Below are 11,810 nucleotides of genomic sequence, written 5' to 3'. Positions count from 1 at the left end.
ATTGGTCCACATACATATGTGTGTACCATTCCTAGCAAATTTGCAGTCCTCTCTCCATGTCTACTAAATGGAGACTACAGTGCCACAATGAAGTGAGATTTTCATCATCCCTTTTCTTTTATTAGTTTGTTCAATCTGAAGTAAATTATGTCACATATATACAGACCATTATTTAAAGCACCACGTCCATAAAGAATATTATCTCTAAGAATAGAACATTCATTATTCTCAATAATAAATGAAAATCCAGCCAAGTCTAACATGGGAATAATATTCCTCACAATCGAGGGAACAAAATAACACTTATTTAAAACAATAGTCTTGCCCGTAGGCATATGTAAATGAAATGATTCAACATCTTCAGCAGCAACTCTTGCTCCATTTCCCATCAGTAGAATCACCTCATCTTCCTCAAGAGTTCTACTTCTCCTTGGTCCCTGCAACAAATTGCAGATTTGAGAACCACAGGCGGTATCTAATAACCAAGTAGAAATTTGATTTAATGACATATTCACTTCTATCATGAACATACCTGAATCAGAAGCGGTAGTCTCACTACCCTTCTTCTTCTTCAATTCTGCAAGGTAAACCTTGCAGTTCCTCTTCCAGTGCCCCACCTTGTTACAGTGAAAGCAAACAACATTGCTCTTGGGGTCTTCAGATTTTGGTGGAACCGGCGTTTTCTCACCTACTTTCTTCTTCTTGGAAGAGTTCCTCTTCCTTTTCTTAGGATTAGAACTTTCACCAATTAAAAGAACAGAACTCTTCTTAAGGGAAAATTCGATTCCGCGGTCTTTAACATGTTGTGGAGTTCAGGCAGGCTGACATCCAACTTATTCATGTGAAAGTTCACAACAAACTGCGAGAACGAACTCGGAAGCGATTGCAAAACCAAGTCTTGGCCCAGCTCCCCATCCATGGCAAAACCAAGTTGTCCAAGACGTTCAATCAAATTGATCATCTTAAGTACATGGTCATTCACAGATGATCCCTCAGACATCCTACAACAGAACAGCTCCTTTGATATCTCATATCGAGCTGTCCTCCCCGCCACATCATACAACTCTTGTAGATGCATGAGGATAGTGTGAGCATCCATATGCTCATGTTGCTTCTGTAGCTCAATGTTCATGGAAGCTAGCATGATGCATTGAGCAACATTTGCATCATCTATCAACTTACGATACACAACATGTTCATCATTATGTGCATCACTAGCAGGTTCAGTAGGCTTAGGTGAGTCAATCACGTATTCCAGCTTCTCAATCCTGAGAACAATTCTCAAGTTTCGAAGCCAGTCAGCATAATTAGGACCAGTGAATTTGTGAGCATCCAGTATGCTCCTGAGTGATAATGCAGAAGACATAATGTATATTGTAAATTTGTAAATGATAAACACATAACAACACTTAGCAAATATTCAATTTCATTTCATAACACTATATGAATCGGGTCTTTATTCATAAGTGGCTCCCACTAGTTTTCCTAATTTATTCAACCCCCTACGTGAAAAATTAAGCATTCATAATGCTAGTGGGAATAGGGATCCTACATTCCATTACACAACCCCGGTTGTGGCACGAAATGCCATGTAATGTTCAATAGGCAGACAACTCTTGTCAATTACATCTAATGTTATTCCCTAATCAAACTTTAGCCTCTTGAATAATTGAGTCACGGCTGTGGCACGACAAACTCAATATTCTAAGTCAAGTCTAACCCAACATTCCGTACAATTGAATCAGTCCCCAAAGGCCCACGGCTGTGGCACATAACGACCTTTAGATTCTTATTCAATGTACACATCTCTATGTAATAGACAAGTATTTCTTATTTCGAAATCAAAGCCCTCGGCTGTGGCACGAAACGAAAATGATTCAAAAATAAGAACTACTTTCTACCATGTTGGAAGGCTATGACCGACACAAGCCCGTTGTGTCATTGGCCAATTACTACTTGATATTATTTAATTTTAGAGGGATTATATTATGTTACAATCATAATCATATTATAAAGAGATTCTTCCTTTTAAATTAAATATTTCAAATCAATAATCAATAATCAGATGATTCCCATATCGGGTGGAGCATTGTCAAGAGGCGTCACTTAATAACCCTTTCTTACAAATAGAAATCTGTTATTGACAGAATCATCCTTTCTCTCATATCGAAAATTCATATTCAATTACGTGTTTCATAAACACAAGAATCTCATGATTGTATTCATAATATTGTTATTAAGGTTATGAAACAATTTCACTATACTAGGTTGTCTAACAAACGCCTTATGTTCATTTAAGTTCACCTAAATCTATCATCGCATGATAAACTAAGCATATATCACATATATCAACATGAATAAACATCAAAGTAGGCATGTTATATCATCTAGCACATTACTCTGATCATTATACATCTCTATGTATCACATGAAGCATTTAAAAGCAATTAAAAACAGTCAAAAACAGCTTTAAAACACTTCATGGAAATATAAACAGTTCAAAACTTTTATATAAACTAAAATTGATCATTCCATTAGATCCGTCTCGAAAAAACGAATCCAACGGTATATTGCACGCCTAAAACGGAGTTACGAAACTCCCAGAAAATCAATTTTAAAATCAACAGACGCGTTCCGGTGATGCGTTACACCCCTTTTAAGCCATTAAAGGGTGTAACACATTCCTTAAATGCGCCACAGGTGTGTAACGCATTCCCGGAATGCGTTACACCCCTATTTTTTTAGTTTTTCTTTTTCTGCAGCCGCCGTACAGCATCTCGAACAGCGTGCCTGTCAGCTTCTTTCTCCGTTCAATCAACTAAAGAACAGCATACCACAGCAGTGCAGTACAACAGCAATACAAACATATATATATATATACTATATATACATATATTTACTTATTTAATTACGAATTTTAATTACAAGAACTTCAAAATTTCATAATAAAAAATCAATACATCATAAAATTATGAAAAAATACCCAGACGATCTACAACACTTGTAGAACCCAGATCAACATTCAAAATTATTCTGAGAAACGATTTCTCATCAGACAAAATTAATCCATGATATAACTTGTAAAAATCATAATTAATTCATACAAGCACATAAAATTCTGAAATTTTTACCACAGATCTATATGCATACAACCTGGCTCTGATACCATTGTTGGATTTTTAACGCAGCGGGGGCATGGCAAAACACTTTTACACATATAAAATCCAAATAAAAGCATATAGATCATGAATAAAAAATTCGAGGGATCGAATCTAACCTTTAAAATAATTCGGAGACAACGATCAGAGATCCTTAGCAGTTGCTCCTCAAGTGTGAAGCACTCCACCGGTATCCACTAAGAAAACGATGTTAAGGAGGAGGAAGGAGGTGGAGAGAATTGTGTTTTCCAAACCTTTTGGGTTTTGGGGTTCGATGTGGGTTAGAATAAAATAGGGTCTATAATAGTGTATTTATAGGCAAAATTTTCAGCTGAAATTTTTCCATAAATATTATTATTATTATCCCATTTATTATTCTTTTTAATAATTAAAACACCTTTTAATTATTAATCCTTTTTCTAAACACTTTAGAAATAATTCTCTCTCTTGATTTAATTTCCAAAAATTAAATCCTTTAATTAATAATATTAAGAACTTTTCTTAATTAATTTATAATCAATTAAATCTCATTTAATCAATTATTAAATTGGCCAATTAATTATTTATTTCATAAATAAATAATTATCAGCCATTATTAATTAATTCCTCCACCATTAAATCATTCTCCTTTTATAGTGTGACCCTATAGGTTCAAATTAAGCCGGTAGTAGAAATAAATAATAATAAAACTATTTTATCATTATTTATATAAATTCTTTAATTTATTAAATATGATTAATTAATTAATCACATTTATTCTACATCGTGAGGGATACTTCTGAGCATATCGCGACTATCCGGATAATATGAATTCACTGCTCAGAATACCAAGAACCTATTCAGTGAATAGTTACCGTACAATAAACTCCTTCTACCCTACAATGTCCCGATTAAATACAAGGCATGGATCTCGTGTCAAGCCTATCTAATTTAATCACTTGCTTACCATTTACTATGCGTAGTTCTATGCAAATTAGAAACTCCTTTTTAATTTCATTCACTCTGGCCAGAGATTCCTGAACTAGCATTAGTGGATCAGCCTTGAACATTCGCTTCCTTCACTGGAAGGGGTAGATCCTTTATTGATCATACACTATCTTCGTGTACAAATTCCTATACCCAGAAGAGCCCTAATAATTGTCCCTGGAGACTAAGAACCAAACCAAAGCATAGTTCATTGTACACAAGATGACTATGATGACCTCAAGTCTAAGGATACTTGTACAACTATCACTATGTGAACAACTGCTGACACGTGAGTGAACTCCATCAGTTGTTCAGCTGGGCGAGTCATGTTCAGTGAACTTATTCTATAATAAGCCCCTACATACTAGCTATAGTGTCACCACACAAATGTCTATGAGAACAGACATCCTTCATAATGAAACAAGCATAGTATGTACCGATCTTTGCGGATTATTAATTACCAGTTAGTAATCCTATGACCAGGAACTATATAAGTTTAGAGTTATCATCTTTTTAGGTCTCACTATTATGATCTCATCATAATCCATAAAAAGCTTTACTCTAAACTATGGTATATCTTATTTAAACACTTAAATAGATAAAGCCCGTAATAAAAACAAAACAAGTCTTTTATTAATATCAATGAAATCAAAACACATTACATAAAAGTTATTCCTAAATCCTCATACATGATTGGACTTAGGACATATTCCTTTCAACCTCTTCACCTTTTCCTTGTACATTTTGTTATTCTCGTACGCTTGGAGTCGAAATTTATCAAGTTCATTAAGCTGAAGCATTCACTTCTTACCAGCTACATCTAGATCCAGGTTCAACTTTTTCAACGCCCAATAGGCCTTATGCTCAAGCTCCGCCGGTAAATGACATCCCTTACCATACACCAGTTGAAACGGGGACATACCAAGTGGAGTTTTGTATGCTGTTCTGTAAGCCCAAACAGCTTCATCGAGCTTTAAAGACCAATCCTTCCTTGACGGAAAAACAACCTTCTCTAGAATGTGCTTGATCTCTCTGTTAGGCGCTTCTGCTTGACCATTTATTTGTGGATGATAGGCAGTAGCAACTCGATGATTCACATTATAACGCTGCATCATAGAAGTGAACTTACGGTTGCAGAAATGCGACCCTTCATCACTTATGATTACTCGTGGCGTTCCAAGCCTTGTGAAAATCTGCTTATGAAGAAAATTTAACACTGCCTTTACATCATTTGTCGGTAGAGCTTTGACTTCTACTCATTTTGAGACATAATCGACTGCCAGCAATATGTACTGATTGTTGCAGGACGAGACAAAAGGCCCCATGAAATAGATTCCCCAAACATCAAAGACCTCGACTTCAAGCATCACATTTAACGGCATCTCATCCTTTCTCGTCAAATTTCCCACTCTTTGGCAACGATCACATCTTAAAACAAACTGATGAGCATCCTTAAACAAAGTAGGCCAGAAAAAACCTGCTTGCAGAATACGAGCTGTCGTCTTCTCACCACCATAGTTTCCACCATAAACTGTGGAGTGGCAGTCTCGTAATATCCCCTCCGTCTCACAGAATGGGATACATCTCCCGATGATCTGGTCAGCTCCCTGTCTAAACAAATACGGTTCATCCCACATATACCACTTCACCTCATGCAGAAACTTCTTCTTTTGAGCTGTGGTCAAATTAGGAGGCATTATATTGCTGACGAGATAATTCACAATATCTGCGAACCATGGCTCTTCCTCCTGAACTGCGAACAACTGCTCATCCGGAAAAGATTCGTTGATCAATGTCTTATCATGTGAAGTAGACTCGGGATTCTCCAATCTAGAGAGATGGTCGGCTACTTGATTCTCAGTACCTTTTCGATCCTTGATCTCTAACTCAAATTCCTGTAGTAAGAGCACCCAACGAATGAGTCTCAGCTTCGAATCCTTCTTGGAAACCAAATAGCGAATGGCCGCATGATCAGTGAATACTGTAACTTTTGTCCTAAGCAGATAAGATTGAAATTTCTCGAAACCAAAGACTATAGCCAAGAGCTCCTTCTCAGTAGTGGTGTAGTTTATTTGGGCCCCATTTAAGGTCTTGCCAGCATAGTAGATCACATGAAAGAGATTATTCTTGCGCTGCCCAAGAACTGCGCCTACCGCATAATCACTCGCATCACACATCATCTCAAAAGGCTCTGTCCAATCCTGTGCTGTAATAACTGGTGCAGTGATTAAACTCTTCTTAAGAGTCTCGAATGCCGTCAAACATTCATCATCAAATTTGAAAGGCACATCCTTCTCAAGCAAGTTGCACAAGGGCTTATATATCTTCGAAAAGTCCTTGATGAAACGCCGATAAAAACCCGCATGACCAAGAAAACAACGGATTCCTTTCACAAAAATAGGTGGTGGAAGATTTTCAATGACTCCCACCTTGGCCTTATCCACCTCAAGACCCTTGCTAGAGACCTTATGCCCAAGAATAATGCCTTTCACGCACTATAAAATGACATTTTTCCCAATTAAGCACCAAATTAGTTTCCACACACCTTTTGAGCACGGCACGAAGATTATTCAAACATTCATCATACGAGTGTCCAAAGACGGAGAAGTCGTCCATGAACACCTCGACATTATTTTTAATCATGTCAGAGAATATAGCCATCATACATCTCTGAAAAGTGACCGGTGCGCCACATAACCCAAACAAAACTCTGCGAAAATAAAACGTGCCAAATGGACAAGTGAAGGTAGTCTTTTCTTGATCCTCTGGTGTAATACAAATCTGATTATACCCCGAGTAGCCATCCAGAAGACAATAATATTCATGACCAGCCAACCTGTCAAGCATCTGATCAATAAATGGAAGAGGGAAGTGATCCTTCCTCATGGCCTTGTTCAACTTTCGGTAGTCCATGCATACTCTCCATCCTGTGACTGTTCGAGTGGGGATGAGCTCGTTCTTCTCATTTTCTACGACAGTGATACCTCCTTTCTTAGGCACACATTGCACGGGGCTCACCCAAGAACTCTTAGAAATAGGATAAATGATGCCTGCATCCAGCCATTTCAGAATTTCTTTCTTCACCACCTCCTTCATGATAGGATTAAGTCTGCGTTGTTGCTCAACAGTTGGCTTACTACCCTCCTCTAGCAGAATCTTATGCATGCAATATGAAGGGCTGATCCCCTTGATGTCTACCATGGTCTATCCAATAGCCAATTTGAATTCTCTCAAAATCTCTAAGAGTTTGTCCTCCTCAATACCTGAAAGGTCAGATGCAATAATAACATGTAATGTAGACGCATCACCTAAAAAGCATACCTCAAGTGTTCAGGCAATGGCTTAAGCTCCAAGGTGGGTGCTTCCTCAATTGATGGTTTGAGCTTTCCTTCAGCATGTTTGAGGTTAGAAGTACCAAGAGATCGGCATGTCCAGCTTTCGCCTCCAGGGAGAAACATTAAGATATTGTAATTGCTCATTGCCATCTTCATCATCACTATCAAAATCCCCCACTAAGGCATTTTCTAATACATCAGACATTAGCATATGATCGAGTTCTGAAGTAACTGCAGAATCAATCACATTCACTTTTAAGCACTCCTCATCTTCTGTAGGGAATTTCATTGCTTTGAATATATTGAAGGTCACATCCTGATCCTGCACCCGTATTGTAAGTTCACCTTTCTGCACATCTATCAAGGTACGACCAGTGGCCAAGAAAGGTCTTCCCAAGATTATGGGAATCTTCTTATCTTCCTCGAAATCCAGAATAATAAAGTCTGCAGGAAAGAAGAGCTTATCCACCTTGACTAGCACATCCTCCACTATGGCTCTTGGGTAAGTAATAGAATGATCAGCCAATTGTAGAGACATGTAGGTGGGTTTTGGATCAGGCAAATCCAACTTTTTAAAGATCGACAACGGCATCAGATTGATGCTTGCTCCCAAATCACAAAGGCACTTGTCAAACGACAACTTGCCAATGGTGCAAGGAATGGTGAAGCTACCTGGATCTTTAAGCTTTGGAGGTAACTTTTGTTGTAGCACAGCACTGCATTCTTCCGTTAGAGCAACGGTCTCAAGGTCATCCAGTTTCACCTTCCTTGAAAGAATACTCTTCATAAACTTCACATAACTAGGCATTTGCTCCAGAGCCTCAGCGAAAGGTATATTGATGTGAAGTTTCTTGAACACCTCCAGAAACTTACCGAACTGCTTATCCAGCTTTTGTTATTGCAATCTCTTAGGGAAAGGTGGTAGAGGATAGAGCTGTTTCTCCCCTGTATTACCCTCAAGCAGAGTGTGTTCAACAGTAGTCTTCCTTGGTTCCGCCGCTTTCTCCTTTTGCTTAGCTTCTTCATCTCCAACTTCAGCTTCTCTTTCTTTTACCTTTTCAGCAGCAGCAACTTTCCCAGACCTTAAGGTAATAACCTTGACTTGCTCTTTAGCTTCTTTCCTGCCTGGCACTTCCGTGTCACTGGGAAGCATGCCAGGTTGACGATTGAGCACTGCATTGGCTATTTGACCGATTCGATTTTCCAAGGTCTTGATCGACACCGCCTGACTCTTGCACAACAGCTTAAGTTCCTCAAAATCAGCACTAGTGGGTGCAGCTGCACCTCCCTGTTGAGGATATTATTGCCTTTGAGCATACTACTGTGGTTGCTGGAATCCAGGTGGGTTGAACTGTTTACTCACACCTTGCTGATATGGTGGCTGAATAGCATTCTGATTATTACTCTAGCTGAAATTTGGATGATTTCTGTTGTTAGGATGATAAGTAGCTGGCACAGGCTGCTGTTGTCGCTGATAATTATTCACATACCGAACAGATTCGTTAACAAGAGAACACTGATCCATAGCATGAGAACCCGCACAAAGATCACAGACCATAGCTATTTGATTGACTCCATAGGTAGCTAGAGAATCGACGTTCATAGACAGCGCTTGGAGATGCGCTGCAATAGCGGTGGCTGGATCGAATTCCAGAATACCTGCTACCTTCCCAGACATCATCCTTTGAGTTGGGTTTTGATGCTCATTTGCAGCCATAGTCTCAATAAGATTGTAAGCCTCAGTATAGCTTTTGGCCCACAAGGCGCCTCCAGCTGCTGCATCGAGCATGGGCCAAGGTTGGGCCCCCAAACCATTATAGAAACCAATGATCATCATCCAATCGGGCATTCCATGATGTGGACACTTTCTCAACATTTCCTTGTAGCGCTCCCAAGCTTCGCACATAGATTCTGTAGGTTTCCGCGCAAACTGAGTAAGAGCACTCCTCATGGTAGCAGTCTTTTCCATTAGATAAAACTTCACCAGAAACTTTTGCGCAAGATCTTGCCAAGTAGTGATGGACCCAGCTGGTTCAGAATGTAACCAGTCCTTAGCTTTATCCCTCAGTGAGAATGGGAAAAGCCTCAGCTTGATAGCCTCATCAGTCACACCATTATATTTGAAAGTACTGCAGATCTCGACAAAATTCCTTATGTGCATGTTGGGGTCTTCAGTCGCAGCTCCTCCGAAAGAAACAGAGTTCTGCACCATCTGAATAGTACCCAGCTTGATTTCAAAGGTGTTAGCTTGGATAGCCGGATGAAGAATGCTTGATTGAATGTCATCAATTTTAGGCCGAGAAAAGTCCATAAGAGCTAGATCTGCCGGAACAATACGATCACCCATGATTATTGGTTCCTTCTGCTCACTTCCTGAATCCGAATCTTTAAAATCTATCTTCTCCGGAATATCAAGAACTCCGTCTGTCTCCTCAGCTGTATCTAAAGTCCTCTTGCGAGTACGAGAACGAGGTTGCATAAACGCTCGCTAAAGTACCTGAAACACAACCGAAAATAATAAGTAACACGTCTTAATCACTGAGTCCTAACGACCAATGATGGTAAGTACATAAACTAAACAAATACGCCGAGTCCCCGACAGCGGCGCCAAAAACTTGTTAGGGCGAAAACACGCGCTAATATTCACGCAAGTATACGCGTTCGCAAGTAATATAGAATACTTTCTAGTTCGTTCCCACCGAGACTCAGACTAATTATGTTCAATTAAGCTCACTCACCAATGTATGATTACTTCTCAATGTTAAGACAATAACACTTAGATTTGATTAACTAATTATTAACTACAATTAACTACTAAAATTAACCACTTAATTAACACTTCGAATTAACAATATTAAAACACTCATGAGATCACAACTTCATTACTACTCCCTTCAATAGTCATTGTTATTACCCTTAGCATGCAACAGTGATGCTATTAATTGAATAACACGAAACTGATAAAAGCCAACTTTCATTGTACTAATACCATTCTACCAAACATCCACAATTAAGATAGAAGTTGAATAGTCATCAATTATGTTGAGTCCCTATATGTCTACAGAAATTGACAACATAATGATTTAAGAACAAGTTATTACTTTTGATTACACAGGGTGAATAAAACGGTTAGAGTTACCCAGTAATCATGCAACATCGTACATGACCCTATGCTAGCATGGCAAGTTCTAAATCTCAAGATCCACCGTCGCTTCACAAGAGATTAACACCCTATCTTATATGTTCGCGACGCACATAAGACGAATACGCACAACCAATACTAGATATCATACAATCATCACACACTAAGGTATTAAACAACTAACTAAAGAATTCCATAGTAAATCCGTTACGACCACATGATCACGATTAGCCCATGTTAGCACTCATCGTCATCATGGGTTCATATGAAAACATGATAAATAAACACAAAAGAATAATAACTAAACTAATTATATTAAACCAGAGTACGTCCCAAGAGTAATAGGTTCAAAGCAAAGAAAACTAGCATCCAACGTTACAACGAAATAAAGAATCACAAGAAAATATGCTTCCTCTTCATTGCAGTGTGCTAAAACAGTTTTCTTCCTTATCTCCTTCGCTCCTTGATTAATACAACAATCCAACACACGTGAAACGTCTCTGAAATCTACTTATATAGGAGTCCCATAAAACTCAGATTACATAGAAGTTGGAAGCCAAACAGAATTAGAAGTCTAAAATATTTATTCTGAATTCATGACCCTGTGCGGCCGTTCAGCATAGCTGAGCGGGCGCTCAGCTTCCTGCGTGGCCGCTCAGCATAGATGAGCGGGCGCTCAGACCTCTACTGGAAAATAGTCTGATTTTGCTCCGTTTCTTCGCTGTAATCTGCTCCTCTCTTCCCTCTTGCAATGCTAGACACATGCCAAGGCTGATTATTGATGAATTCTCCCCTGAAATGTAACTAATACCCTGAAATGCACAAACACTAGAAAAAATGCATCAAATACACAAAATACTTGATTTTAAGACACCAATTTAAGCTATTATAAGACTTTATAAGTGGTATAAAATGCCACTTATCATCTAACTCAGCAACCAGTGCTATGGACCCTCATTTCTTCCTTCCTTTCTCCATCCTTTCATCTTGCTCTATTTAAAACTCATAGGTTTTCAGGATGCCATACAGTGTCTCCAAGTGAACTCCTTGTAATCTTATGAATTTCTCAATGAGACTATCATTGGCTTTCACTCCTTTGGGAGAGATCTAAGGAACTTAAGGTTAGAGTCTTTTGTTTGATAAAGTCTTCCATGTAGCTTTAGAGCATTTAGTAGCTTTTGAAATCTACTAAATATAGCAGTAAGTGAC

General features: G+C 38.6%; 1 non-coding gene across 1 annotated transcript; it reads left to right on the top strand.

The window, feature by feature from the left end:
* The first annotated feature begins 9,306 nt into the window (after nucleotides 1-9,306).
* Nucleotides 9,307-9,413, top strand: LOC141680435 (small nucleolar RNA R71). The gene has a single exon (XR_012558332.1). It is a non-coding gene; the product is annotated as a small nucleolar RNA R71 (small nucleolar RNA).
* Nucleotides 9,414-11,810: the final 2,397 nt, after the last annotated feature.

Source organism: Apium graveolens, chromosome 1 (assembly GCF_009905375.1).
Source record: "Apium graveolens cultivar Ventura chromosome 1, ASM990537v1, whole genome shotgun sequence".
NCBI classification, from domain to species: Eukaryota; Viridiplantae; Streptophyta; class Magnoliopsida; order Apiales; family Apiaceae; genus Apium; species Apium graveolens.
This window is presented reverse-complemented; position numbering and strand designations above follow the sequence as displayed.